Source organism: Arachis stenosperma, chromosome 4 (genome assembly GCF_014773155.1).
Source record: "Arachis stenosperma cultivar V10309 chromosome 4, arast.V10309.gnm1.PFL2, whole genome shotgun sequence".
Lineage (NCBI taxonomy): Eukaryota > Viridiplantae > Streptophyta > Magnoliopsida > Fabales > Fabaceae > Arachis > Arachis stenosperma.
The window spans coordinates 46,756,900-46,763,730 of NC_080380.1; the positions used below are offsets into that span (position 1 = coordinate 46,756,900).

Consider the following 6,831-nt stretch of genomic DNA (forward strand, 5'->3'; position numbering starts at 1 on the left):
TTGAGCTTAAGCCTCAATTAGTTTCTCTAATGCAATAGAATTGCAAGTTCCATGGACTTCCATTAGAAGATCCTCATCAGTTTTTAGCTGAATTCTTGCAAATCTGTGACACTGTCAAGACCAATGGGGTTGACCCTGAGGTCTACAGACTTATGCTATTTCCTTTTGCTGTAAGAGACAGAGCTAGGATATGGTTGGACTCACAACCTAAAGAAAGCCTGAACTCTTGGGAAAATCTAGTCAATGCCTTCTTGGCAAAGTTCTTTCCACCTCAAAAAATTGAGTAAGCTTAGAGTGGAAGTCCAAACCTTCAGACAGAAGGAAGGTGAATCCCTCTATGAAGCTTGGGAAAGATACAAACAATTGATCAGAAAGTGTCCTTCTGACATGCTTTCTGAATGGAGCATCATAGGTATCTTCTATGATGGTCTGTCTGAACTATCCAGGATGTCATTGGACAGCTCTGCTGGAGGATCTCTTCATCTGAAGAAGATGCCTGCAGAAGCTCAAGAACTCATTGAAATGGTTGCAAATAACCAATTTATGTACACTTCTGAAAGGAATCCTGTGAACAATAGGGCGAATCAGAAGAAAGGAGTTCTTGAGATTGATACTCTGAAAGCTATATTGGCTCAGAACAAAATATTGACTCAGCAAGTCAATATGATTTCTCAAAGTCTATCTGGAATGCAAGCTGCACCAGGCAGTACTAAGGACGCTTTATCTGAAGAAGAAGCTTATGATCCTGAGAACCCATCAATGGAAGAGGTGAATTACATGGGAGAACCCTATGGAAAAACCTATAATCCTTCATGGAGAAATCATCTAAATCTCTCATGGAAGGATCAACAGAGACCTCAACAAGGTTTCAACAACAATAATGGTGGAAGAAACAGGTTTAGCAATGGCAAGCTTTTTCCATCATCTTCTCAGCAACAGACAGAGAATTCTAAGCAGAGCCACTCTAACATAGCAACCATGGTCTCTGATCTAATCAAAGCCACTCAAAGTTTCATGACTGAAACAAGGTCCTCCATTAGAAACTTGGAGGCACAAGTGGGTCAACTGAGTAAGAAAGTTACTGAACTCCCTCCTAGTACTCTTCCAAGTAATACATAAGAGAATCCAAATGAAGAGTGTAAGGCCATCAACATGGCCGAATTTGGAGAGGAGGAAGAGGCAGTGATCGCCACTGAGGAAGACCTCAATGGACGTCCACTGGCCTTCAATGAGTTCCCTAATGAGGAACCATGGGAATCGGAGGCTCACACAAAGACCATAGAGATTCCATTGGATTTACTTCTGCTATTCATGAGCTCTGATGAGTATTCTTCCTTTGAAGAGGACGAAGATGTCACTGAAGAGCAAGTTGCTAAGTACCTTGGAGCAATCATGAAGCTAAATGACAAGTTATTTGGTAATGAGACTTGGGAGGATGAACCCCCTTTGCTCACCAAAGAACTGGATGACTTGACTAGGCAGAGATTACCTCAAAAGAGACAGGACCATGGGAAGTTATCCATACCTTGGACATTAGGCACCATGACCTTCGAGAAGGCTCTGTGTGACCTAGGGTCAAGCATAAACCTCATGCCTCTCTCTGTAATGGAGAAACTAAGGATCTTTGAGGTACAAGCTGCAAGAATCTCACTAGAGATGGCAGACAATTCAAAAAACAAGCTTATGGACTTGTAGAGGATGTTCTGGTAAAGATTGAAGACCATTACATCCCTGTTGATTTCATTATCCTAGAGACTGGAAAGTGCATGGATGAATCCATCATCCTTAGTAGACCCTTCCTAGCCACAGCAAAGGCTGTGATTGATGTTGACAGAGGAGAATTGATCATTCAAGTGAATAAAGAATCCCTTGTGTTTAAGGCTCAAGGATATCCCTCTGTAACCATGGAGAGGAAGCATGAAGAGCTTCTCTCAAAACAAAGTCAAACAGAGCCCCCAAAGTCAAACTCTAAGTTTGGTGTTAGGAGGCCACAACCAAATTCTAAGTTTGGTGTTGAACCCCCACATTCAAACTCTAAGTTTGGTGTTGGGAGGTTCCAACATTGCTCTGAACATCTGTAAGGCTCCATGAGAGTCCACTGTCAAGCTACTGACATTAAAGAAGCGCTTGTTGGGAGGCAACCCAATATTATATTTATCTATTTTCCATTGTTATTTTATGTTTTCTATAGGTTGATGATCATGTGAAGTCACAAAAATAATTGAAAAAGCAAAAACAAAATGAAAAACAGAAAGAAAAACAGCACACCCTGGAGGAAAAGCTTGCTGACATTTAAACGCCAGTAAGGGCAGCAAATGGGCGTTTAACGCCCAGTCTGGCACCATTCTGGGCGTTTAACGCCAGAAAGGGGCTCCAGACTGGTGTTTAACGCCAGAAAGGGGCACCAGACTGGTGTTTAACGCCAGAAAAGGGTAGCAGCCCGGGGTTTAACGCCACGATTGGCAGAAAGGGCGTTTTACACGCCACTTGGTGCAGGGATGAGCTATCCTTGACACCTCAGGATCTGTGGACCCCACAGGATCCCCACCTACCCCACCACTCTCTCTCTTCTTCACCCATTCACCAATCACCTCAATACCCCTTCCCCAAAAAAGACCCCTCACATATCAAATCCCACCATTCTCTTCACCACTCACATCCATCCTTCATAAAACCCTACCTACCCCACCATCCAAATTCAAACCACTTTCCCTCCCAAACCCACCCATAATGGACGAACCATACCCCTCTCTCCACCCCTATATAAACACTACTTCTCCCCTCCATCTCCTCTATTTCTTCTTCTTCTACTCTCTTCTTTCTTTTTTTGCTCGAGGACGAGCAAACCTTATAAGTTTGGTGTGGTAAAAGCGTTGCTTTTTGTTTTTCCATAACCATTTATGGCACCTAAGGCTGGAGAAACCTCTAGAAAGAGGAAAGGGAAGGCAAAAGCCTCCACCTTCGAGTCATGGGAGATGGAGAGATTCATCTCAAGGGTGCATCAAGACCACTTCTATGAAGTTGTGGCCATAAAGAAGGTGATCCCCGAGGTCCCTTTCAAACTCAAAAAGAGTGAATATCCGGAGATCCAACATGAGATCCGAAGAAGAGGTTGGGAAGTTCTTACCAACCCCATTCAACAAGTCCGAATCTTAATGGTTCAAGAGTTCTATGCCAATGCATGGATCACTAAGAACCATGATCAAAGTGTGAACCCGGACCCAAAGAATTGGCTTACAATGGTTCGGGGGAAATGCTTAGATTTTAGTCCGGAAAATGTAAGGTTGGCATTCAACTTGCCCATGATGCAAGGAGATGAACACCCCTACACTAGAAGGGTCAACTTTGATCAAAGGTTGGACCAAGTCCTCATGGATATCTGTGTGGAATGAGCTCAATGCAAACAGGAGATCCCACTCACAGACATGAGCATGAGGAAATTCCTCATCATGAAATCCCTGAGATGCCTCAAGGGATGCACTTTGCTCTACAAAACTATTGGGAGCAAATTAACACCTTCCTAGGAGATTTAAGTTCCAACATGGGACAACTAAGGGTGGAGCACCAAGAACATTCCATCCTCCTCCATGAAATTAGAGAAAACCAAAGAGTCATGAGAGAGGAGCAACAAAGGCAAGGAAGAGACATTGAGGAGCTCAAGCACTCCATAAGATCTTCAAGAGGAAGAACAAGCCACCATCACTAAGGTGGACCCGTTCTTTAATCTCCTTGTTCTTTATTTTTCTGTTTTTTGAATTTTTATGCTTATGTTTTATTTATGTTTGTGTCTTATGATCATTGGTGTCTTAGTCTCTATGCCTTAAAGTTATGAATGTCCTATGAATCCATCACCTTTCTTAAATAAAAAATGTTCTTAATTGAAAAAGAGAAGAATTGCATAAATTTCGAATTTTATAACAGATTAATTATTTTGATGTGGTGGCAATACTTTTGACTTCTGAATGTATGCTTGAACAGTGCATATGTCTTTTGAAATTGTTGTTCATGAATGTTAAAATTGTTGGCTCTTGAAAGAATGATGAAAAAGGAGACATGTTACTGAGGATCTGAAAAATCATAAAAATGATTCTTGAAGCAAGAAAAAGCAGTGAAGTCAAAAAAAAAGAGCAAGCAGAAAAAGCCAATAGCCCTTTAAAAGGCAAGGATAATAAAAAGGATCCAAGGCTTTGAGCATCAGTGGATAGGAGGGCCTACAGGAATAACATCCTGGCCTAAGCGGTTAAACCAAGCTGTCCCTAACCATGTGCTTGTGGCGTGAAGGTGTCAAGTAAAAACTTGAGACTGAGTGGTTAAAGTCGTGATCCAAAGCAAAAAGAGTGTGTTTAAGAACCCTGGACACCTCAAATTGGGGACTCTAGCAAAGCTGAGTCACAATATGAAAAGGTTCACCCAGTTATGTGTTTGTGGCATGGATGTATTCGGTGGTAATACTGGAAAACAGAGTGCTTTGGGCCACGGCCAAGACTCATAAAGTAGTTGTGTTCAAGAATCATCATACTTAACTAGGAGAATCAATAACACTATCCGGATTCTGAGTTCCTATAGAAGCCAATCATTCTGAACTTCAAAGGATAAAGTGAGATGCCAAAACTGTTCAGAGGCAAAAAGCTAAAAGCCCCGCTCATCTAATTAATACTGATCTTCATAGATGTTTTTGGAATTCATTGTATATTCTCTTCTTTTTATCCTATTTTATTTTCAGTTGCTTGGGGACAAGCAACAATTTAACTTTGGTGTTGTGATGAGCGGATAATTTATACGCTTTTTGGCATTGTTTTTAGTATGCTTTTAGTATATTTTAGTTAGTTTTTATTATATTTTTATTAGTTTTTATTTAAAATTCACTTTTCTGGACTTTACTATGAGTTTGTGTGTTTTTCTGTGATTTCAGGTATTTTCTGGCTGAAATTGAGGGACCTGAGCAAAAATCTTATTCAGAGGCTGAAAAGGGCTGCAAATGCTGTTAGATTCTGACCTCCCTGCACTCGAAGTGGATTTTTTGGAGTTACAGAAGCCCAATTGGCGCGCTTTCAATTGCATTGGAAAGTAGCCATTCAGGGCTTTCCAGCAATATATAATAGTCCATACTTTGCCCGAGATTTGATGGCCCAAATCGGCGTTCCAAATCAGCTCAAGAATTCCCGGCGTTTAATGCCGGAACTAGCACAAAAGCTGGAGTTAAACGCCCAAACTGGCACAAAAGCTGGCGTTTAACTCCAAGAAAAGTCTCTACACATGAAAGCTTCAATGCTCAGCCCAAGCACACACCAAGTGGGCCTGGAAGTGGATTTTTACGTAATTTACTCATTTTTGTAAACTCTAAGCTACTAGTTCTCTATAAATAGGACCTTTTGCTATTGTATTTTCATCTGGGGATCACTTTAGATCTTCGGATCATCTTTGATCAGTCTTATGCTATCTTAGATCACGTTTTGGGGCTGGCCTCTCGGCCATGCCTAGACCTTGTTCTTATGTATTTTCAACGGTGGAGTTTCTACACACCATAGATTAAGGTGTGGAGCTCTGCTGTACCTCGAGTATTAATGCAATTACTACTATTTTCCATTCAATTCATCTTATTCTTGTTCTAAGATATTCACTTGCACCCAAGAACATGATGAATGTGATGATTATGTGATGCTCATCATCATTCTCACTTATGAACGCGTGCCAGACAACCACTTCCGTTCTACATCCAAACAAGGCTTGAATGTTTATCTCTTAGATTCCTTTATCAGAATCTTTGTGGTATAAGCTAGAATTGATGGCGGCATTCTTGAGAATTCGGAAAGTCTAAACCTTGTCTGTGGTATTCCGAGTAGGATTCAAGGATTGAATGACTGTGACGAGCTTCAAACTCGCGATTGTGGGGCGTTAGTGACAGACGCGAAAGAATCACTGGATTCTATTCCGACATGATCAAGAACCGACAAATGAATAGCCGTGCTGTGACAGAGCGCGTTGAACATTTTCACTGAGAGGACGGGACTTTAGCCATTGACAACGGTGATGCCTAACATATAGCTTGCCATGGAAAGGAGTAAGAAGGATTTGATGAAGACAGTAGGAAAGCAGAGAGACGGAAGGGACAAAGCATCTCCATACGCTTATCTGAAATTCTCACCAATGAATTACATAAGTATCTCTATCTTTATTTTATGTTTTATTCATCTTATCAATTCTCCATAACCATTTGAATCCGCCTGACTGAGATTTACAAGATGACCATAGCTTGCTTCATACCAATAATCTCCGTGGGATCGAGCCTTACTCGCGTAAGGTTTATTACTTGGACGACCCAATACACTTGCTAGTTAGTTGTGCGAAGTTGTGATAAAGAGTTGAGATTGCAATTGAGCGTACCATGTTGATGGTGCCATTGATGATCACAATTTCGTGCACCATGCTGCATTTCAGAATTCGCCAGGGACAATTTTTGGGCCTCTTTTTGACCCAGATTTAGGCCTGAAAGTCCCGATTAGAGGTAGGGGTGTAGTTGAGACTTGGACACACTTTCATTCTCACTTATTTTTTTAGTTTTTAGTTTAGTTTAGGGAATTCTAGAGAAAACACCATTCTCTTAGGGTTCATAGTTTTTCTAAAATTCGCTTTTGGATTGGAACTTGGGAAGAGTTGCTGCTATCTCTGGTTGAAGACTTATCACTACAGTTTGCCTTTTCATTACTCTACTCTTTTGTTTTTCCATTTAATTGCTTGGATTCATGTTATGATTTTCTTACTTCTACATTTATTAATATAATGAACCAATTTCAGTTTTAATTCCATTACTTGTTGAATTCCTTTCAATTA

At 40.9% G+C, this 6,831-nt stretch overlaps 1 non-coding gene across 1 annotated transcript; it reads right to left on the bottom strand.

Annotated features, from left to right (window-relative positions):
* Nucleotides 1-285: 285 nt before the first annotated feature.
* Nucleotides 286-393, bottom strand: LOC130977800 (small nucleolar RNA R71). The gene has a single exon (XR_009085476.1). It is a non-coding gene; the product is annotated as a small nucleolar RNA R71 (small nucleolar RNA).
* Nucleotides 394-6,831: the final 6,438 nt, after the last annotated feature.